This window comes from Paroedura picta, chromosome 2 (genome assembly GCF_049243985.1).
Source record: "Paroedura picta isolate Pp20150507F chromosome 2, Ppicta_v3.0, whole genome shotgun sequence".
Taxonomy (NCBI): Eukaryota; Metazoa; Chordata; class Lepidosauria; order Squamata; family Gekkonidae; genus Paroedura; species Paroedura picta.
The window spans coordinates 39,811,621-39,835,557 of record NC_135370.1 but is presented as its reverse complement, the minus strand read 5'-3'; the positions used below and the strand labels follow the sequence as shown (position 1 = coordinate 39,835,557).

Sequence of the window (23,937 nt, the reverse complement as noted above, 5' to 3'; positions counted from 1 at the left end):
CTGAGCAAACCTGATTAGGATTGCTGTAGGAGTCCTGTGAGAATTATCACCATTTGTAGAGACTCTTGTGGGGAAAACTGCTCCATCCATTTTAAAAAGTTATACACATTTTTGTGTGCACAGTTGATACAGGCAGATGGGCACAGATTGAAATTTGCACCCATCACTAACCATTGCATCAAGGTGTTATTCCAATCCCAGGTCGATTCAGTCCCTGCCGTTTAAACAGAATATGATTTCCATTTTGATTTTGGACAATTTAAATTTTCCTTCTGCAACAAGCAGGATTGATCCAGAGTGACCCTACCTTTATTGTGTGATATCTTAGAGTGCTTTTAACCCTCAATATTTTAAGATTCGTATTGAGAAAGCAGGCTATTTTGAATCTGGGCTCTGCTCTGTGGTAGAGAACCCCTGATTGGCCAAAGCTGCTCATGTGACAAGCTTGTCTTAAAGGAGAAGCTCCTAATTTCTCTCAGCTTCTGTCAGTCTTGGATTTTTTTCTCCCTCCTCTGCCTTCTTGGATCCTCTCTCCCCACCCCTTCAAGAAAAGAAAGAGGCTGTGCTTGGCTCCCCCCCCCCTCAGAACTACCTTAACCACGTGCAGAACACTTTTCTGTTTCAATGGGGAGGGGAGGCAAGAGGAAGACCCGAGTTCAAAACGATCTGAATTCAACAGGATTGACAATGGAATAAACAAAGTAAGCGCAGACTCTGCCCTAGAAGAAGGAGTTTAATGTACTGTAGATGTTGCCGTGGCAGATAAAGATGAGGTTGTAAAAGTTAAATTGTTCTCATACTAAACTGGGGGAAAAGGAAGGGAAATAAGTGAGAGATTGAGTGCAAACGTTCCCCAAAGAATGAAATTGTAGAAAGGGATCTATTCTATCTGAAATCAAACAGTGGGGAAAAGTATTGATGCCTTTTGCAAAATCTGAAAATAGCTGGCTGCTACTAGGTATTGAAGACTCACTGATAAGAAAGCAGACAGAGGAATTCAGGGCACACAAGTATTATATTTAAACATTCTATTCATTACATTTTTATACCACCCTCCCTTGCGGCTCAGGGCGGTTTCCAGCCTAGATTCCATTATAACGTGTGGTACAATACTCAGGAAGATAAGAAATTGAACTCAGTAACTTATGCTAACATTATAAACATTCAAACTGTGAACCATGTGACCACATAACCATATTGTAAGTATTACTCGGACTGATGATGCCTCATTATGTTTCTAGTGGGTGTATCTGATGTGGGGAGGTTCTGGGGGGCCCAATAGTTGTAATCTGTTTAATTGGGCCCAACCAAAGGCTTGGTGGAAGAGCGCTTTTTACGGGCCGTGCGGAACTGTGCTAGCTCCAGCAGGGTCCTGGTATGAGAGAGATTGTCGAAGGAATCTGATTTGTCCTTTGAGAAAAGTGTGAAAATACGCAGGGTTGCTGGATTGTCTAAAGACAGAACTAGAAACCGGGAGGGACAGACAATGAAGCATATAGAGTCCAAGAGGGGAAGAGTAGGGTTGCTAGCTCTGGGTTAGGAAAAGCCTGAAGACTTTGGGGGTGGAGCCTGGAAAAGACAGCATTTGGAGAGGCGAGGGACTTCAATGGAGTCTAATGCCCTATAGACCTCTTTCTAAGCAGCTATTTTCTTTGGGGAACTGATCTCTGTTCCCTGAAGATGAGCTGTAATTCTGGTGGATGCCCAGGTTCCACCTGCAGGCTGGCACCCCTAAGAGAGAGGAAGGAACCAAACACAAAGCCAAAGCCAGTAAATACAGCAACAGTGTAAATACTGTGAGGGCAAGCATCCAAATTTCAGTTTACAGAATGAAATGCCATAACCATGATGAATGAAACCACTTTTGCATCCAAGCGTCTCTCCAAACATAACAAGCCCAAATCTAGAGGGCATATGGAGAATATGAGGAGTGATAGATAGTGAATGTGAATATGTGCTTTGGTTAGCTGATGAAGTCATATATATGCAATACAGTAAAACCAAGCAAGGCACCAAAACACTCAAATGGTTCTGGCGGAGAAAACAGTACAAGTCTTGTTAGATTGTGGTGTTGGTTTCAACATTATCCATTATATATCTGCACCCTGAAAATAAAGTGTGACACTTAACTCCTGCAGACGCCATATTTTTGGCGTTTCAGCCGATGTCTGCATCCAGCATCTCAGCAGCCACATCCTCCAGTTTAACTGGATTCCCCCAGCTATGGTGTGTGGGGGAGGAGAGCAACCATCAACCAATAGTGAGATAACTGTGCATAACCATGTGGCCAGAAGTAGCGTGATCTCCGTCTGCACTGCCCACTCTGGTGCTTTTCTTTTTCTTTTTTCTTTTTGGAGCAAGCTGCCTGGACCAATGAATATGCATTGGTCCAGGAGGACCCATAGAGGCAGAACAAACAAAAATCCAATCCACCAGTTGGCACACAAAGCATGCCTCTCAACCTGCCCCCCCCCAAAAAAAAAATTGGGAAAAAATTACTTCTGTTCATCTTCAAGTGTCAAACTTCCAAAATGGGCTGGCATTAAACTATGCACTATGCATAGTTTTACTTAAAAAAAAAAAAGATTGCTTTCCCTTTAAACCTAGGAGAAAGCTGATTGGCTGGCTGCCATGATTGACAGGCAGGGGGAGACTCGCCGGTATTGCGAGTCTCTTTCCACAACCATTTTAATCAGCCATGCGGAGCGCCTGGAAGTGTCAGAAATCAGGAGAAGAAAGTGAGAGAGCAAGGAGGTGAGAAATGGCGGGGTGTGTTTTTTTTATATTGTGAAGCAATTGTGGTTGCTTAACTCTATGTTTTTAGAGGTGCAGAATGGCCCTCAGTATTCTCCGGGAAGAAACCAACCATTTGCTAACTATATGTATTCACACTACATTGAAGCTTGTGGGAAAACGTAAAGTTGAAATTACTAACCCAGGAACAGGCAGGAAATGCAGACTGGAGTTTGTGGCTATAGAGGACAATGGAGTGACAGCAAATCCAGGAGAGCCATCAAGCTGATTGGCACTGAGAAGAGACTGCACCAAAGACATGCCTTGAGAGAGATTCAGGTGAGTAGCCATGTTGGTTTGAAGTAGCAGAACAAAATTCGAAGCAATTGAACCCAAAGGACTCATAACTCTGTTCTTCTAGCACAATAGTATGCTGCATATTTGTGGGATAACTTCATGATGCTGTTTACTAATTTCCTGCTCATTTACTTTGCCCTTATATGTGCAGAGGAACTTGTTGCCCTGTGATGAGCTATAAATCCAGGGGATCCTCGTGTCCTTCCTGGGGCCTGGTATCCCTAGTCAAAGCTGACTTAACTGTGGTCCCCATGGGTTTTCAAGGCAAGAGATGAGCAGAGGTGTTTTGCCATTGACTTCCTCTGCAGAGTCTTCCATGGTGGTCTCCCATCCAACTACCAAGCCTGCTTAGCCTCTGAGATCTGATGAGATCAGCTGTACAATTCCAATCTATGCTCCATGCTTGTTATACTTTATTTTTTTATTTGCCTAAATTAAGGTTATCTCCACAGAGTGATTGGTTTGTGTATATCGCAGTCCCTCCACCCTGCATCAGCTCAAGGCCTAGGAAGAATGCAGCATTCCAAATGTTGTGTAAAGAAGAAAAGCAGAGTCAACCATACAGAGTTGAGCAGCTGAGTGACAACGGCGATGACTACCCTCTAGGCCTGTCATTCATCGCAGTGCTTAGAGAAAGGCTGTCATTATTACATCAAGACTTCATGGGAGGGAAAGCATCCACTACTGATCTTGTTCAACTACCTGCATTTGTCTATAGGAGAGACCACAGACACCTTACATTTCCGAAAGATTAAAGAAGCAAGGCATATTACATTATTTTTTTGGTTTTGGCCTGATCTTGAGGTTGCTTCAGTAACAACCCAGTGAGAAGGTTTGAATCCCACCCTGTGTCGTGGGCCAACCAGCTCTAGCCAAACAAAAAATATAAATATAATAAAACACAGTGATGCCGTCTCCTCTGAGGAAGAGGACCTAGACTCAGAGCCACAGTCAGGGACACTGCAGGAGGAGACAGTCTCTGAAGAGCCAGACATGAATCCACTGCCAAGGAATAGTACAATAGCCTCTCAGCCCTGACGGCAGCAGAGTCATCTGCTTGCCAGTTCACCTCCCCTGTCACCTCAGGAACAGCATAGGAGGAAGATAAGGAGAGAATGGCAAGACAGAAAGCACATTGCTCAGTTGGCAGCATAGCACTGGCTCCACATCCATGAGGAGGAGGAGTGTTTGCAGGAGCAGGGCTGAGGCAGCTGGCAGGTGTTTAGCGTGAGGGATAAAAGCAGCCAACTATGTGGAAGCAATGTGTCTGTTAGTTCCTGACCTTCTAGGCTGTATTCAGCATTGAAGTCCTAAGGATGCCAGTCCCCAGGTGGAACTTGGGGGTTCCATGGAATTATAGCTCATCTCCAGACTGAAGAGATCAGTTCCCCTGGAGAAATGGCTGTTTTGGAGGGTGGATTCCATAGCATTATCCTTCAGTAAGGATCCTGCCCACTACTCCAAATCCTGCCCACTTGCAGCTCCACCCCAAGTCTCCAGGTATGTCTTAACCTAGAGCTGGCAATCCTACCCTTGAATCTGACCTGTGCTCTAGATTTCTGTTTTTGGGTTTTCTTTTATATTTGTAGGTGTGAGTGTTGTTTAAGCAGTATCTGGACTTTGAAATGATATTTTGACAATGGCTAGAAAATACTTCTGACTGACTGCAGTAGTGTCTGCCATCAGTACACCCTGTTGGTACCATACAGCAGGGGTAGTCAACCTGTGGTCCTCCAGATGTCCATGGACTACAATTCCCAAATGCTGGCAGGGGCTCATGGGAATTGTAGTCCATGGACATATGGAGGACCACAGGTTGACTACCCCTGCCATACAGGACTCATTCCAAATTAAAATCAGCAACCTCCACCTTAGACATCTAAGTTTTCCATCTTTGGAAATTTTTAAACAGAGGCTGGATAGCCATCTGACCCAGAGGCAGATTCTGTGAAGGCTTAAGGGAGTGGCGGGTTACAGTAGATGAGCAATTGGGATGTGAGTGTCCTGCATAGTGCAGGGGGGTTGGACTAGATGACCCATGAGGTCCCTTCCAACTGTATGATTCTATGATCTAGCCATTCTATATATGGTCCTCCAAATGTATTGTGCCAAATATGATACCAGATCACAAAGCAAGTTAGTTTATAATGGAACCAAAGGCCAAGAAGCCCAATTTGGGTGCTAGAAATCATTACTAAAAGGCACTTAGTGTTCTGCTAATATGCAGATAAGCAGATAGGAAGAGTCTAACTGGTCAGACCAGCACCCTGTTTCACAGTGGCCAATCACTTGCCCTCAAGAGCCATAAACAGGGTGTAATGGCTAAGGCCTTCTCCTGATATTTATCCAAGCACCGGCATTAAGAGGTTGTCTCTGGATGTAGTCATTTCTTTCTTTATTAAGAAAACTTTTATGCCTCATCTCCAGATGGCTTATGGACAAAAACATGATAAAATTATAAAATGTTAAAAGTTGTTAATTAAAACCCAGCATTAAAAACTCAGCCGCAGCGTAAAAGTAAAAAAAAAAAAAAAAAACAGGTCAAAACGAATTTAACAGGTCAAAATGAATGCAAGCGTTTTTGCATTAAAAACATGCTATAAAAATGGTTTTAAAAATCAGCCTGTTAATTAAAAGGCTGGATGAACAGAGCCTTTTGGCCTTCGCACCTAAAGTACCATGTGTGCCAGGTGGGAATACCAACCTCCAGGTGAGACCTGGAGATCCCTCAGAATTACCGCTAATATCCAAATTACAGAGATCAGTTTCCCTGCAGAAAATGGGTGCGTTGGAAGGCGGACCCCATGGCATTGTACCTGAAAGGGGTCCTTGTCCTCCTCCCCCTGTCTCCACCCCTCTCTCCAGGAATTTTCCAATTTGGATCTGGTAACCCTGCCCCCCTATACCCCGCTAGTAGCTTGGGGGGACCTATTCCCAGGCAAGCTCAAAAGGGAAAGGGCATTCCACTAGTGAAGGCTCTAAACAAACATTAGGAAAATGCCAATACATATGTAAGAGGCACTACTGAATTTAAGCAACTCCAAATTGGCAGATTTGGGAACAGAGCCAGGAAATGGTGGAGTTTGGGGATGGGAGTATGTTGAGCAATGAAGTGATACTAGTGTTCACTCTACAAAGCAAAGCCAAAACAAAAAGAAGCACATGGAGAAAGTAAAAGTATTCAAAACCAAACAAGTCCTTGTATAATGACTCTGTGAGAAAATCTAGTATGAAATAAACATTGTTTCCAGTGCTATTCATCAGCAACCATTGGAGTTACTCCTAAGCAGGAGGCCAGGTAGCTGCTTAGGAGTAACTCCAGTGGGATCCCCAGGCCATCTACTATCTAGTCACAAGAGGCTTACAATATGCTGCCTACTCCTTAAGTTTTGTACTCTGCTTCAGTAAGAAGACTGAAGCAGATGAATATGATATATGTTTGGAAATAATTTTCCCAGTAAAGATTACTCCCTTTTAAACCTCAAATCACTGGATCTGTGCCTCATCCACAAAGATAACTAATAACTGCATACTTTCAAAATGCTCTGTTACTCTGCAGCTCTATTTCTCTGGAGAAATTCAGTACTAAGCCAAGTCCAAAAGTCCCAACCACCAGAATCTTCAGTGTCTTTCAGAAACAGCACTCAGAACAGATCCAATCCAACAATGCCTAGGAACACAGGAAAAGAGAAAGCTGAAACTTTAACTTATAAAAGTGCAGGACTTCTTATCTGCTTCTTCAATGGTTCTTGCTGTTTCTGCTGCTCTGGAGTTCTTTTCCTCACTGGGGCCTGCAAAGGAATTAGCAGTTATCCCTCAGTCCGGTTATGGGCCTTCTCTCTACAGATGATGATACGGCTGTCAGCTCTGGGTTTGGAAATACTTGGAGATTTGAGAGTGGAGACAGGAGTGGGTTTGAGGCAGGGAGGGATCTCAATGTTGTATAATGTTATGGAGCCCACCCTCTAAAACAGCTATTTCATCCAGGGGAATGGACCGAGAGATGAGATGTAAAACTAGGGGATCTCTCATTCCCAACTGTGGACATGCATCCCTAGATGCAAGCCAGACTGAGGGGTGGGGGCTTCTGCAGCTAATAATAGGTGAGCAACTTAACCCACTGCCCATACTCAGTAACCTTTGGCTCCAAAAGGCCTTAATCCTGAACTGTTTAATTAAAATATTTAAACAAAAATGACATGGGTTATGTAAGTACAACCTTACACATAAAAGGAAAGCCATGGATAAAAGCGTCATAGGATTGAAATGGACCATTTAAAATTACAGCGGAATTCAAGGAACACGAACCTTCCAATGAACAAAAAACATTTCAGGATTGTGGGCAGCAGGAGAAGGAACCTGAAGAAGACAGAAGAACTAAAATGTGTTGGCGTGAATGAAGACCAGGTAATGAGAAAATGTGGTGATTCTTAGACACAAAGTTTTGCCTGCAGATGAGAGGGGAGAAGCTTGGAAGGTGGAACATTAAAATAGGCCTAATCTGAACACCGCCCGTGGCGCCACGGGCGCCACGGACTAAATAAAAGAGTAAGGCGTTCTGGGGCGGGATGTGTCCGGGATGAGGAAGGGTCCGGATTGGACCCTTCCTCATGACAGACAATCGGAGGGAACAATCGGCAGGCGCGAAGCGCCTGCCGATTGCTCCCTCTGATTCCCAGCCCCAGCAACTGCGAGCCGCGCGCAGCGCGGCTCGCAGTTGCTCCTGGCCTGACGCCCGAGGGAACCCACGCAGGCCGCAGCCCCCGCGCACCACCCCCTCGCCCCCAACTTACAATGGTCTCCGCCGTCCTCGCAGCCGCTCCCGGTTCCAGGAAGAAACAGTCCACCAGCGGCCCTGCCAGCAAGCGGCCCGATGTGCGGGCGCGGCTCGCGGGCGCGGCCCGGGCGCGGCTCGCGGGCGCGGCCCGGGCGCGGCTCGGGGCGCGGCCCGCGGGCGCGGCCCGGGCGCGGCTCGCGGGCGCGGCCCGGGCGCGGCTCGCGGGCGCGGCCCGGGCGCGGCCCGTGCCGGTCCCCAGCCTCAGAAAGGTTGGGGACCACTACTTAGGCAGAGAGCCGCCGCCCGACAAGGTCAGTTTCTAGCGCCCGCTGTATTCGGCATACAGCGGGCTTAATTACTAGTTTTATATACAGAGAACTGATGGAAGGGTGGGAGGGGAGAAGCTTTTCAGAAGATCCTGTAGGCTCTAGGTCAGGGGTAATCAACCTGTGGTCCTCCAGATGTTCACAGACTACAATTCCCATGAGCCCCTGCCAGCGTTTGCTGGCAGGGGCTCATGGGAATTGTAGTATGTGAACATCTGGAGGACCACAGGTTGACTACCCCTGCTCTAAGTGACTGAATTGCAGAAAGGCCTCAGCTGAGGACATTCTTCTCTGGTGCAGGTCCCTCTTTTTATTGAAATCACTTCTTATGGAGGAGGATAGCCCCCAGACCATTAAACAAACAAAAAAAAAAACACCTCAAGTTGATTTTTTCCCTTGGTTGGCTAAAATCACTTCTTGGCCAAAAGGGAATCCCTGAGAACTTTGTTCCACTTTGGCTGAAATCTCCAGGTGTTTTCCAACCCAGAGTTAGCAACCTTACAAGTAGCAGCTGCATATGGTCGTGGCAAGCTGCTAGTCCTCACTGGGAAAGACAGCTTTAAAAACACCAGTCCTAAATCTCCTAGTGCCTCCTCACCTCATTTAACCCTTAGTGTCTTGGCTCTTTTCTAGCCTTCTATTCTTCTTCCTGTGATGAAGACGGGCAAGGACTGTCCTGTCTTGGATCGGTTTCTTTTTTCCTTTGGTGCCTTTGACGTGTCCCAGGGTTTGGGGACAAAAATAGTATTCAAAAGCTAGGGTGTCAACACTGCTGGAGAAAAATGTCCAGTCTCTTTAACAGAAATAGGAAACCAGGAAGCTCAAGCTTTTAATGGCGTGGAGGTAGATAACATCTGGTAAATAATATCCCACTAAACTCCTGTTAAAGGACAGGATGCTGTTCCTTCAGGCAGCTGGCAATTGTCTGGCAGGACAGTAATGTGAGCTAGTCAGTGAAAGATTGTCGAAAGTTCAACTTACAGGGCTTGTGCCACCTCAGGATCTGTTGCCAAATTAGAAGCAAGCCCTGTATTTTTCCAGCAGTCATTTGTCATGTAGCTAAAAGGCTTTCCCTGGGCATTGTCGGTGGTATGAATCAGGTTTCCTGCAACCACTGGAGTCTGTCTTTCCTATAACAAAACCAGCAGCCTACTTAAATAGCTGGAAAATCCTGCCCAGAGAAACATGCTTCCCCTCAAAGACCTTATTTCCCTCCACCTGGAAAGTTAGTCAGGCATTTCTGATGTAAGAATGGGGGACAACGCATGATTTCCCAGCCTTGTAACTGGGAATGTAACACTGGGAGGTTATGACTGGCTTTTGGCAGTTTCTATGGGAACCAGAATTTTTGACCTGCAAAGAATCAAGCAGAGCATTTTCGTTTTTCTTGGTAAGGGGGGGAAATGTTGATCTATCAAAGGAGGAAGGACACTGCTAGTGTTGCCAACCTTGATATCTGAGGTGGAGCCTAGGGAGGGTGGAGTATTTATTTGTTGTATACTAGTAAATAAGCCCGCTGCAGGCTTAATTCAGCGGGAGCTAGCGAGGCTGGGGATTCTGGCGGGGCGCGGCAGGGCAGGGGCGGTTCAGGCTGGGCCCCACCGTCCCACGGCGTGGGCTACCTGGTCACAGGCGACCCCCAAAGTGGCTGTGGGTGTCGGCGGCGAGGCAATCAGCGGCGGGGCCGGGCGGGTCGGCAGAAGCATGGCCGGAGGGTGTGAGGCCGATCATGCTGTAGGCGCATGGGGCAGAGGGCGGCAGCGCAGCGGTGGGGTCGGCTGCGTCCGGGTGTGGGCGCAGGGGGTGGCGGCACGTGGCGGTGCTGGTAGTGTGGGGCGTCTTCAGGCGTGTCGGAGGCGGCGGCGGCGGCACGGCGGCTGGCCGCAGCAGGGCACACCGCGAGGCAGCAACCGGCCGGGCGGAGTGGCAGCGAGGGAATGGCGGCGGCTGGCTGGTTGGGGGCAAGGTGGAAGGGGGGCGGATCGGGAGGCGCTTCGCGCTCTCCGATTGCCAGTCATGAGGAAGGGGCCTATCGGCACCCTTCCTCATCACGGACAGGGCCTTCCTTAGGTGCCCTTAACCGATTATTTTATCCGCTCCGCAGGAGCGGTTAAAGATGGTGTGTGTAATAAACTCAGGAGACCCTAGGATTTTCTGGCGGCCTGTGTTCAGAGGTGATTTGCCATTACCTGGCTCTGATTTCATCACCCTAGTGTCCCTTGGAGTTCTCCATCCAAATACTAGCCAGGGTCTGTCTTGTTTAGCTTCTCATGACAGGATTGGGCTTCCTTGGTCAGGGATGAGGGTGGAGTTTTGGGAAGGGAGGACACTATGTGAGTTGTAATGCCATAGAGCAGGAGTGGCCAGACTGGGACTCTCTAGCTGTCCATGGACTACAAGTCTCATGAGCACCTGCCAGCATGTGTTTACATATTAACTGTAAGACTTCTGATTCTGGTCACAATATATGCATGGTTCATTTTCCTTTCACAAAGTCTCCTTTAACTCTTCAGCTAGTTCTGGAAGCTAGCAGCAAACTGGTGAATGGCTTGACTCCCCCCCCCCCCATCTACCTCCAATATAAACATATATTCTTAGTTTTCATAATAGAAGGCAAAATAACATGCAACAGAAGGACAGCTGCACAAACAGATCACATTGAATACTAGAATTTTCCTTAGGGGACTGTTGTGCTCTGTGGTAGGCTATATGTAAGTCTTTTTCAGTAGGGTTCTTTGTGGCAGAATGCTTTATGCCCTTGATGGAGAATTTACAGCAATTTTGCAGCAGTATGATTGAGGGGTATAAAGCAGAGACTGTTTCTGCACTATGGATATTGTTCAGGTTTGCATTTTTAAAGGGTTGAGTTTTTTTGTCCATTTCCATATTGCAATTCACCTCCTGGGGCGCAGGCCCAAATTGCTCCATCACTTGCCCTGCAGCAAAGGAATCATGAGAAAACTGGTTTTAGTTTTTTTAAGTGGGGCTTAATGGGATCTGAGGTTGAGAGAGCTCTGACAGAACTGTTCTGTGAAAACAGCCCTAACAGGACTGGAGGAGTGGGGACTCAAACACAGTTCTCCAGATTAGAGGTTGCCACTCTTAATCATTACACTAAGCCAGGGTTAGTCAAACTGCGGCCCTCCAGATGTCCATGGACTACAATTCCCAGAAGCCCCTGCCAGCAAACGCTGGCAGGGGCTTCTGGGAATTGTAGTCCATGGACATCTGGAGGGCCGCAGTTTGACTACCCCTGCACTAAGCTGTCTGTCTCTCTGGGGAAAAAGAAAGAAAGATTTTGACCCATCTCTACCAATGCCTGTGTGAGGGAACCGTCACTATCCAGCAGGAGATGCCCAATTACGAAGGAGCAGCCAGATCAGAAGGTTTATTGTTTGGTAATGTCCCATTTATATGTCTAGCCCTCGCTTTGATGACGTGCCCTGCAAAGAGGTCTTTCTCTCTCTCTGAAAACACTGCTGAAGGTAACCCAGAGAGTTCATACAGCGCCACCTACAGGCAGGCCTGACTTCTGCAACTCAGATGATTTTTCATGCTTCTGTACTGGGCAAAAAGTGGACAGTGAGAGAATGTCATATTCTTTTCTGTCTCCCAGGTTCCAGATCTAATTATATAGTCATCCTGGCCGCCCAGCAACAGCAGTACTGCACTCCTAATAATAACGCAGGATTGCTATTTATATGTCTTGTTTTGTGCCCACGCAGTAATTACCATGTTATGTCATAACTTGTAACACTCTTCAATAAGCATAGTGCATCCCTGCCACGTTAAGTATTTCAGATTCCCCAAATTTTAATGGGAGAGGCTTAACCCTGGAAATTGTGGCTTATCCACAAAGCTAGGACACTGGTTGAATTAACACAGGTGGGGCACTTCCTTAGCAGGACCCACCTCTAAACTAGTTTTTGGGCTTGTTTGTAAAAAAAAAATGTCTCCACACTGCTTTCCCTCTCTGCAGCACAAAGCACAGGAATATCACATCAGTTAAGACCAAGAAGGTTTTATTCAAGTATAAGCTTTCATGTGCAAGCACACTTCTTCAGATGTAATCGAGAGGGATTTTCCTTAGGCAAATATATAGATAGAGCAGCCTTTATCATTGAGAAACCCCTGAAACATTCTTCAGGCACTGAGAAACCCCGGAAGTGGCACGGTCATGCAGAATACGATTGGGAACCATAAATGTGTACATGCCCACCCATGGCCCCTCCCCTTCCCACCCCCTCCAGGCCTATCACTGGCTATTTTGGGAGGGGGGGGCAGGCTGACAGCCATATATGGTCTTCTCACTCAACAAATGTTTAACAAATCTGAAAAAATAGATTGAAAATAAACTCCCACCCATTTGGGAAACCCTTCCAGGGCCATTGAGAAATCCTAGAGTTTCACAAAACCCTGGTTGAGGATGACTAAGGTAGAGAAAGAGCTGTGTGTGTGTGTGTGTGGGGGGGGGCATTAATTGCCAGGATGGCTTAGCTACAGTTCAGATGCAGAATGAAATGTGATTGAGGTTATATCTCAGCTATACTATCCTAGTTAATTATGCATCTGAACTCTAGCTAAGCCTTCCTAGCAATAACCCCCTGCTTTCTTAGCCTAAGAGCCTCTTGTGGCGCAGAGTGGTAAGGCAGCCATCTGAAAGCTTTGCCCATGAGGCTGGGAGTTCAATCCCAGCAGCCGGCTGAAGGTCGACTCAGCCTTCCATCCTTCCGAGGTCGGTAAAATGAGTACCCAGCTTGCTGGGGGGTAAAATGGTAATGACTGGGGAAGGCACTGGCAAACCACCCCGTACTGAGTCTGCCATGAAAACGCTGGAGGGCGTCACCCCAAGGGTCAGACATGACTCAGTGCTTGCACAGGGGATACCTTTACCTTTACCTTCTTAGCCTTAAAGGTACCAATGGACTTCAACTTTGTTCTGCTGCTTCTGACCCACATGGCTACCCTCCTGAAATCTGTAGTATATAGCAGTGGTCCCCAACTATTTATCACTGGGGACCGGTCTACGCTTGACATTTTTACTGAGGCCCGGGGGGGGGGGTAGTCTTTTGCCGAGGGATGTCAGCACTGCCTGAGCCCCTGCTCCACTTGCTTTCCTGCCAGCGCCCCTGACTTCCCGCCGCCTGCTGGGGGGGGTGCTGCCAGCAGCAGTTGCCACGCCGAGAGGGAGCCCCAGCCATGGCGGCCACTGGAGAGCACCAAAGGTGAGCCGGTGGCAGAGTGGCAGGGCAGCCCCCGAGGCAGCAGCCGGGGAGGAGGACGAGGAGGAGCTGCAGCCCAATACCGACTGATCCACGGACCAGTACCGGTCTCCGGCTTGGGGGTTGGGGGGCTACAGGTATATAGTATTACTGACTTGCAATGGATAGTGTTTCTTGGCCATTTTGCACAATATGCAGAGGCAAACCAATATTTGCCATTGAGCCCCCAGCCTCCCTTTCCAGCTCACTTTGTTCTTCCTCCTCCTCCCTCTTGGCTTCCTGACGCACCTGTGAGAGAGCTGTGACTCACTTTTGTGTGCCAATCCACACACTGAAAGGCACATAGCTTTTGCCATTCAAAGCCAGAGGCTTTGCCCTTTGTGGGTACCAACTTGTTGGTCATTCCCAGCCCCAGGGAAATACGCTTGGCCTCAATCAGGGCCAGGATTTTTGGTCCTGGCCCCTACCTGGTGGAATGAGGTCCTGGGAGAGCTGCAGGCGCGATTGGAGCTGACGGATTTCCACAAGGCCTCCAGGCCTATGGTTGAGGCCAGTGCTGGAGGAAGATCTGATTCCCCTCCGAATAATAATAATAATAATAATAATAATAATAATAATAATAATAATAATAATAATAATAATAATAATAATAATACAATAAGTGTTAGTTTATATACCCCGCTTTTCACTACCCAAAGGAGTCTCAAACTGGCCTCCCCTTTCCTCTCCCCACAACAGACGCCCTGTGAGGTAGGTGAGGCTGAGACAGGTCTGATAGGACTGCTTTGTGAGAACAGCTCTGTCAGGACTGTGACTAGCCCAAGGTCACCCAGCTGGCTGCATGTGGAGGAGGAGTGGGGAATTAAACCCAGTTTACCAGATTAGAAGCTGTCACTCTTAATCACTACACCACGCTGTGTAGTTAGCTGTGCTGTGATGCGGGGGGGGGGGGGGGGAAGCAACCATCCAAATGGATTACAGTAGCCCAGTCATGTCTTTAGTTGGGCACTAGATGTCACCCCATGATCATGTCAGACTGCAAACTCCCTGTATCACTTATTCTGAATAGAAGCTGTGTTTTGAGGTGAGACTGGTACATGGATCTTTACAGATTTCATAACCAGGAACAGTAAACCAGAACTCCTATATAACTGATCAATGTTTTTAATTATAGCAAAAAAGCCTGTTGTAATTTAAAATACAACGGACGTTAGCCTTCTCTCCCACCACCCTAGGCAGGCCTGGAGAGGCTGTGGTGGGCCTTCTTGGGTCGAAGGAGAGGGGTGGTGGGGGATCAACTCCTCCCTCCCCCCCACCCCAGGCAGGCCTGATGAGGTCTGGAGAAGCTGTGGTGGGCCTTTCTGGGGCAGGGGGGAGCTCTGGTTGGGGTTGCGGCCTTCCCCACTCCCCCATGCACTGGCAAGGCCAGGGCTCACCTCCCCTCCCCGCTGTGATCCCAGGCCCTCCCCACTCCTCCCAGTTTGCACTCGCTTGCTGCCTTAGCTCTCTCTGACTTATTTGTGGTACAGATTTATTTAGAATTCATTCTTGGAGCATCCCTTGCACTGACCTGGGCTAGCCCCTTGTCAGATGTTGAAAGCGAAGCAAGGTTGGCCCTGATCAGTATTTGGATGAGAGACCACCAAGGAATGCAGGCAATGGCAAACCATCTCTGAACACCTCATACTTTTTTCAATCTTTAGAGTATGGAGGAGCCCTTGAAATGTTTTTCAGACTTCGAGGAGCCCCAAAATTAAGCCAGAAGTGATGTCATCTGGCCACACCTCCCTGACCAAGGAGGATGGTGAGGGGGTTGAAAGGAGGCAGTCTGAGACATGAGTAGGTATCCAGATTCTGCCCCCTTTACCAGGTGCAGTAACTACTTGGGAATACTACTCCCAGGTCAATGGGAGCAACTGATTCTCTGCTTTCATGACAGTGTCGGGAATAGCTTGTGGTTGAATCCATTAAGGCAGGATGTAGGGGAATGTCTGTGGAGTTCTCCTGTGTGAACATATATGTATGAAGTCACCTGGCTCAGGCTGAAAAGAGATCGAGGATATTCTGTACAGAACTATATATGGAGGCTGGATGGGAATAATTAGTATGCAATGATTAATAATTTATTACGTAGTTGTTTAATAATTAATTAATTAATGGTGGTATGTAAATATATTAAATAAATATATGTAGACATATTTTCTTTAGCTGTTGAACTTAGTTTTTCAAGGATCATAGTACAGCCACTGAACAGATTTTGAGTATAAGAGGCGAATAGCCCACCTTCAAACTAGGTGCATTGCCGTGCATTAAACACTAGGTTTTCTAATCCCCAGGTGGGTATCCGGAGTTCTCCTGGAATTACAACTCATCTCCAGACTAGAGGGATCTGTTCCCTTGGAGAAAATGGCAGCTCAGTAGAGTCACCTCTATGGTGTCACTTCTCTGCTGAGCATCCTCGCCAGACTCTGCCCCCTGCATTTCCCAATCTGGTAGTTTACATTTCACCACTAGTAGACAAAATGGTGGACAATCCACGAGCCCATCTCCTGTGATTTTTCCCCCCAGATTCTAAAAGCAGTAGAGGAGGGGCCAGTCATACTGGAGCTGCAGTTTTTCTCCTTGATTTTCTGGATTTAAATGACCCCACCGAAAGAATCTTTCTTTGTTTATTTCTTAAATTTATATACCGCCCTCCCTTGCAGCTCAGGGAGGTTTACATAGAACTGTTGTTCCTGAGTAGGCAACTAGCAGTTCTAGGAGGATAATTTAATCAATAGAATGGTCCAAGGGAAAGGGTTTTGTTTCCCCCACCAACTCTGCGGTCCTGATGCGGTCCAGGGGTACCTATAACTGCTTTTAATATTTAGGGGGAAATGCAGGAGATCTGATCACAGATCTCACTCAATTTAGCCTCTAGTATTGTTGGTATATTGATCCTCTTGTGGCGCAGAGTGGTAAGGCAGCAGACATGCAGTCTGAAAGCTCTGCCCATGAGGCTGGGAGTTCGATCCCAGCAGCCGGCTCAAGGTTGACTCAGCCTTCCATCCTTCCGAGGTTGGTAAAATGAGTACCCAGCTTGCTGGGGGGTAAACGGTAATGACTGGGGAAGGCACTGGCAAACTACCCCGTATTGAGTCTGCCATGAAAACGCTAGAGGGAGTCACCCCAAGGGTCAGATATGACCTGGTGCTTGCACAGGGGATATCTTTATCTATTGTTGGTATATTATTATTATTATTATTATTATTATTATTATTATTATTATTATTATTATTAGATTTATAGCCCGCCACTCCCTTGCGGCTCGTGGCGGGTAACAATATCGCAATTCCCCATTAAAACCTCATAAAACAATAATAACATTGCCAATATTGCTGGCATGGCAAGAATGGCAGCTCAACTCCCCCCCTCCCTCCCACTACTAGCGGGTGGAGAGGAGGTCCTGATGATGTTTTGCTTCGGGTCCAGAACCCGAGTCCCCGGGGGAGGCATAGATCTATTATCAGCCCCGGCCTCAACCATAAACCTGGCGGAAGAGCTCCGTCTTGCAGGCCCTGCGGAATGTTGAAAGATCCCGCAGGGCCCGCAGCTCTCCCGGGAGCTCATTCCACCAGGTCGGGGCCAGGACCGAAAAGGCCCTGGCCCTGGTCGAGGCCAGGCGTGCTTCCCTAGGGCCGGGAACGACCAACAGGTTTTCACCCGCAGAGCGCAAGGCCCTGCGAGGGGCATAGGGCGATAGGCGGTCCCTCAGGTATGTGGGTCCCAACTCGCGTAAAGCCTTGAAGGTTAGAACCAGAACCTTGAACCGGATCCGGGCAGCAATTGGCAACCAGTGCAGCTGCCTCAGCACTGGCTGGATGTGGGCCCTCCAAGATGTGCCAGTAAGGACCCTAGCAGCTGCGTTTTGCACTAGCTGAAGTTTCCGGATCAAGGAGCAAGAACAGAAACAATAAGAATTGTATGGTTCCTTAGACATGTACAGATTTCCTGCACATATCTCCTGATCGCCTTTGGTTATTCTGCAGTGTGATCTTACTTCATCATAACTAGGTTTGTTTTTTTTTTAAAAGAAACAAAATTCCTCTCCCATCTTTCAGACTCCCCCTTCCCATCACCTTCCCAAACATCAGCCTAGATTCAGAAAGAAGTCCGATTTTGAATGCATGCAGAGCTGCAAAAGTAAAAAGCTCTAAAAGGTACAAATGCTACTTACATCTTGCCAATAGATGACATTTCAATTACGCCCTTAGAGTCTCGGCTCGCTCAGAGCGGATCATGTGCCTGTCGGCTGTTCCCCTTGAGCGTCCTTTTCTGTCATCCTCTGAACTTGTCACTGTACGTCAGCATGAGAGTGTAACTGTGGCCCAAATCGTATTTTTCCCTTCTTGTTGGCTGCGTTGCATCTATTCAGTCTGATGACTCCAGAATAGCTGACATTGCTTTTATTCATGGAAGGGTGGAGGAGATTTACCAAGGTAATTACAGAACTGCTCGTTTCAGTTCACTGGCAAGTTGAGACCCTGAGACAAATAAGAAAACTTTGCAATGTCAGGCAAAATAACAAGCTGAATACAAGGCAGTGTAAGGGTGCCAGGCTAATCTGGTACCCTGTTTGTTCGGTGGACAAAGCTATCTACACCACAAGCCCAGTTACACTTTTTAAATTGACTTAGAAGGGTGTAATGTTGTTTAGAATTACACTGCTACTCTACAAGGATGTCACATTGTGTACTGTTTAGAGCAGGGATTCCCAACTGAGGTTCCTCGGGCTCCCGGCCTTTCTCCTATCTTAACAGAACCTTAACAGATTCAGCTACACTTCCAGCCCAATTCCAGGTCTCCTAAAAACCTGAAAAATATTTTAGGGGTTCCTCCATAGTCGAAAGGTTGAAAAAGGCTGATTTAGAGTGTTGGATTTGTTAGATTTGAGTCTCCCACTTGGAAGCTTGCTGGGGGACCTTGAGCCAGCCATGTGCTCCTATCCTAACCTATCTCGCAGGGCTGTTGTGAGAGTAAACCACAGGGGAGAGACTGAAGCAGGGTCTAAAGACCGAATTGAAATAAAATAAAAAGTGTTAATCGAATTATTTATGAAGCAGGGTTTACTAGCCCAGTTTGTAAGCCTCTAGATCAACCTTTCTCAACTTCTTTACCATTGAGAAATTTCTGAAAAATTCTTCAGGCTTGGAGAAACCCCAGAAGTGACACAATCGTGCAGAATATGGTTGGGAAGCGTAGCTGTGGACACGCCCACCCAGGGCCCCTCCCCTTCCCAGACTCATCAACAGCCATATTGGGAGGGGGCGGGTCAACATGACCATATATGGTCATATCACATGATAAATATGTAACAGTTTTTTAGAAAAATATTAAAAATTAATTCCCACCCATTCAGGAAACCCTGGTTTAAAAGGCCTGATCTAGATCTAGTCTGATTTAATCTAGGTCTAGTCAAAACAAACTGTAAAAAATATTGCTGCGGACAAAATGAAGGAACCCTGATGAAAGGGGGACTGTAAATGAGGCAAGCAAAGAAACAGTTGTATGTGGCACAATAGAAATTAGCACAGGTTGGAAATATATTGTATCAACCTCCGCATTTAAAAAACTTATTAAAGAGGGGAAATTTGATTATTTTAATTACAAGGCCAATGTGCAAGCTAAAGAAGAAGTGCTGTTTTTTTGTACCCCGCTTTTTACTATCCAGAGGAGTCTCAAAGCAGCTTACAATCACCTTCACTCCCGCTCCCCATAGCCGACACCTGCGAGGTTGGTGGGGCCGAGAGAGCTCTGAGAGAACTCGGACTGGTCCAAGGTCACCCGGCTGGCTGCATGTGGAGGAGTGAGGAATCAAACCTGGTTCTCCAGATGAGATGCCGCTGCTCTTAACCAAGTTGGAAAAACAACTGCGCTTTGCTAGGATCCTTGTTGCCAGACTTGCGGGGAAGTATACTTATGGACTGACTTCATTTCTGCTTCCCTTTTCTCCCCCATGGGGACTTAAAGAGACTGGCAGCATTCTCCCTGCAACAAGCCTTTGAGACAGGTCTGGCTGAGGGAATGTGATTGACACAAGCTTTCACGGCAGTGTGGAGACTTGAACTTTCCTGGATCCCAGCCCTGTACTCTTAGCATTCACATCCTGGTTAGTGCTCTCCTTGGCTTCCTTACCCGCAGCGTTTTATGATCATCAATCCCAAGGATTATAGAGGCATGAGTGACAATAGTCTCCCTACGAGATGCAACCGTTTTCCCCAGCCATTGTCATAGAATCATAGAGTTGGAAGGGACCTCCTGGGTCATCTAGTCCAACCCCCTGCACTATGCAGGACACTCACAACTCTATTGCTCATTGGTGCCTATTGCCAGAACAACCTTCATAACGGTAGAGATATAAGGCAAAAGCAATTTGTGGCAAATTAGGAAACTGTGTCATAATATCCAAATTAAGCCATACGATACCATATGATAATTCTTTGCTAAAACAGCTAACCGGTCCTTTTGAGTTCAGTTGTAGTTCACAAAAACATTGGAGAAATAAAACTGTCCACGTTGGTAATTAATGGTAAAGACACTTTCCCAGTTGTAAAAATAAATTTAAAAAGACTAGCTGCTGGCTACTAGTTGTTGTGCTACTTCAGACCAACATGGCTACACACTGGGACCTCCAGGGTCATCTAATCCTGGCCCTAAGGAAGCACGCCTGGCCTTGATCTGGGCTGGGGCCGTTTTGGTCCTGGCCCAACCTGGGCCTAGTCTGCACACACAGGATAATGCACTTTCTTTTCTTTTTTTTTTTTTTAATTCAGTTTTTATTATTATTTGTTCTTATAAAAAGCATTTACAGAAAAGCAAAGAACAAAAACAGAAAAGCAAAAGACAAAAAAAAAAAAAAGTGACCAGCTGATAGGTGTCATCAATACACGTATATCATACTTGATGTAGTCTGATATTATCTTAAGAGATATATAGTTAGTTCCCATTACATATTGGTCCTACTCTAACAGTTACTGCTGTCTTTCTTAAGGAAGTCCAAATAATCACTCCACTGTTCATCATATTCTTCCGGAGATCTCTTCTTAACCATGTTGGTGAGTCTTGCCATTTTTGCTAAGTCCGCTAATTTATCAAGCCATGTAGAAATAGTTGGAGTCTCAGTCGCCTTCCAGGATAATGCACTTTCAATGTGCTTTGGCAGCTGGATTTTCCTGTGCGGAACAGGAAAATCTACTTCAAAAGTGCATTGAAAGTGTATTATCTATTGCAAGGATAGTCAAACTGCGGCCCTCCAGATGTCCATGGACTACAATTCCCAGGAGCCCCTGCCAGCAAATGCAGCAAATGCTGGCAGGGGCTCCTGGGAATTGTAGTCCATGGACATCTGGAGGGCCGCAGTTTGACTACCCCTGATCTATTGTGTGCAGACTAGGTCCTGGTGGAATGAGCTGGGGACCCTGCCAGAGCTATGACAGTTCCACAGGGCCTGCAAAACGGAGCTCTTCTGCCAGGTCTTCAGTTGAGGCCAGGGTTAATAACAACAAGGACCCTCCTCAGGCTATGTGTAACCCATGTCATTTTTGTTTTAATCATTTCCATCAGTTTAGGATTTAGGCCTAGGGAGCCAAAGGTTATTGAGCATGAGCAGTAAGTTAAGTTGTTCATATATTAGTGCAAAAGCCCCACCCCTCAGTCAGTCTGGCCAGGCAGCAAGAGAGAGAAGGCCCAGAGCTTGACTGGGGGAACTGCTAATTCTTTTGCAGGCCCAAGCCAGGGAGGGAGTTCCTGAGCAGCAGCAGCAGCAAGTCAACTCCTGAAATGGAAGATAAGAAGCAGCAGCCATGCACTTCTATGATTTCAAGTTTGGACTTTCTTCTTTCAGTGTGTTAGGATTGGTTCTGTTCTATGCGCCCTTTTTGAAGGTCACTGAAGATTTTGTTCCCACTAATGTAAGGTGACCAGATTTTAACATTGGTAAAGCGGGACATCATTGACTGGGGGGGTTCTTGATTAAAATTTTGGTCTATATGGAGCAACAAAAAGTTTAATAGAACGCAAAAATAGTATTGTAATGTATATTTTTTAAAATTTCAACAGAAGTCCAATTTGCCAGGTACCCCCAGATGTCCCTCCAAAGTGGGGCAATTTGGTCACCTTATATTAATGTTGCTATGCTCATAGCCATTGTGATTTTGTTATATATCTAGTTTAACAGTCCTGGGGTTGATGATAAATATTGTTATACTTAAAATTATTCAATGTCTGAAATGGTTTCTTTTCTTTTGAAGCAATTTCTCATGTTGTCAAGCCATAAGGGTGCTGTCATTTATTGAACTGAACCTTCCCCACTAGAAAGAGTTACATATGCATTAACATCTTGTGCTCCCCACCCAGGGGTAACCTCTGTGAGGTTGGGGGGGGGGTATTATGCTACCAATCTTGTTTTACTGGGGGGGGGGTGGTTAGAGGATTTGAAGGTTATTGAGTTTATGGACTTTTATTTATTGTAGCCCACCGTGAGTCTCCGAAGACTGGCGGGCTAGAAATGTAACAATCAAATAAATTAAAATAAAGAATGAAGGAAATTCAGAACTACCTGCCCACCCACAGGGGCCCCAATCCTGCTAGGCATTTGGTTGAGGCCCGGATGGTGAATCGGAGTTACCAGCTGTGGGTCCTGCCCAGTTTTCTAAGATCGCCCTGCTTTCTTCCAGCTCCCATCATTTATATTGGATACCCCTTCCACCCCCCAAACCCCCCCCCCAGAATCCCTGGTCAGTATTTGGGTTGGAGCATAGGAGTGATAACCTAGTTGTGATAACCCCCCAAAAAACCCCAGAATCCCTGGTCAGTATTTGGGTTGGGGCATAGGAGTGATAACCTAGTTGTGATAACCCCCCCAGAATCCCTGGTCAGTATTTGGGTTGGGGCATAGGTGTGATAACCTAGTTGTGATAACCCCCCCAGAATCCCTGGTCAGTATTTGGGTTGGGGCATAGGAGTGATAACCTAGTTGTGATAACCCCCCCAGAATCCCTGGTCAGTATTTGGGTTGGGGCATAGGTGTGATAACCTAGTTTTGATAACCCCCCAAAAAACCCCAGAATCCCTGGTCAGTATTTGGGTTGGGGCATAGGAGTGATAACCTAGTTGTGATAACCCCCCCAAAACCCCCAGAATCCCTGGTCAGTATTTGGGTTGGGGCATAGGTGTGATAACCTAGTTTTGATAACCCCCCAAAAACCCCCAGAATCCCTGGTCAGTATTTGGGTTGGGGCATAGGAGTGATAACCTAGTTGTGATAACCCCCCCCCCCAAAAAAAAACCCCAGAATCCCTGGTCAGTATTTGGGTTGGGGCATAGGAGTGATAACCTATCTGGTGACATTAGCATTTCACAGTGGAAGAGGAAAAAAGGGATTCTGTCAGGAGCACAAGGTTACTGTAAGCCAGGGCGATGTGCTGTCTGTACTCCAGGTACCTTTCCTCTGTGCATCTGCTCTGCTGGCGGCTACCCGCTGTTTTGTTTGCATTCCTTGCTACCGTGGGGGGCAAGAGCCTTGATAATTGTGCGTTGAAGTGTGAGCTGAGATGGGCTTCGATGCCTTTAAGCTGACTGCATCTGTGATTTGTTGGCGGCTGTCCTCACGGCCTTGGAAATGTTGCCTAAGATTTACAATTCTGTTTCCGACTCCCCTCACCCTGCTGGTTCTTTCAGAGTCTTAATAGAACCAGTAGGGTACATGTGTAGATGTGTTTGTTGGAGCAGGAGACACATTTGATGTACTGGTTAGGAGTGTGGACTTCTAATCTGGCAAGCCAGGTTCGATTCTGTACTCCCCCACATGCAGCCAGCTGGGTGATCTTGGTCTTGCCACAGCACTGATAAAGCTGTTCTGACCGAGCAGGAATATCAGGGCTCTCTCAGCCTCACCCACCCCACAGGGTGTCTGTTGTGAGGAGAGGAAAGGGAAGGTGATTGTAAGCCACTTTGAGACTCCTCTGGTAGAGAAAAGTGGCATATAAGAACCTACTCTTCTTCTTTCTTTCTTTTTTAGAATATATGGAAGGAAGCAGAGAGAGAAGGATTAGGTCCGTAGCAGCACAACCCTAGGCAGAGGTAATCCAGTCTAGACCTATGGATTTCAGAGGGCTTTGAAAGGAATACACTTATACACATGGGGTTGCCCTGTATTTCTGTGTGGTTGAAGGAGAAGGTGACGCCTTATCTATGCCTGGCTTTCTCATCCAGGGTTTCATGAAACTTTGGGGTTTCTTGACAGTCCTGGAAGGGTTTCCCGAATGGGTAGGGGTTAATTCATTTTAATATATATTTTTAAACGTGTAAAACAGTTATTAGGTGATATGGCCATATATGGTCATGTTAACCTGCCCGTTCCTCCCAAAATGGCCACTGTTGGGCCTGGAAGGGGAGTGGCCCCAGGAGGGCATGTACCCAGCTCTGCTTCCCAACCATATTCTGCATGATTGCGCCACTTCTGGGGTTTCTTAAAGCCTGAAGA

General features: G+C 46.8%; 1 protein-coding gene and 1 long non-coding RNA gene across 2 annotated transcripts in view; one reads left to right on the top strand and one right to left on the bottom strand.

Annotated features, from left to right (window-relative positions):
* The window catches only part of LOC143829282 (uncharacterized), a 63,671-nt gene extending 45,811 nt beyond the window's left edge, over positions 1-17,860 (bottom strand). Inside the window, exon 1 of the long non-coding RNA XR_013228052.1 lies at positions 17,632-17,860. This is a non-coding gene — a long non-coding RNA (uncharacterized LOC143829282). The remainder of the gene's footprint in view (positions 1-17,631) is intronic.
* Positions 4,481-23,937, top strand: part of CSRNP3 (cysteine and serine rich nuclear protein 3) — a 132,922-nt gene continuing 113,465 nt past the window's right edge. The window contains exons 1-2 of the mRNA XM_077319852.1: positions 4,481-4,590; positions 7,378-7,497. The gene's annotated coding sequence lies outside the window, so the exon portion shown is untranslated. The remainder of the gene's footprint in view (positions 4,591-7,377; positions 7,498-23,937) is intronic.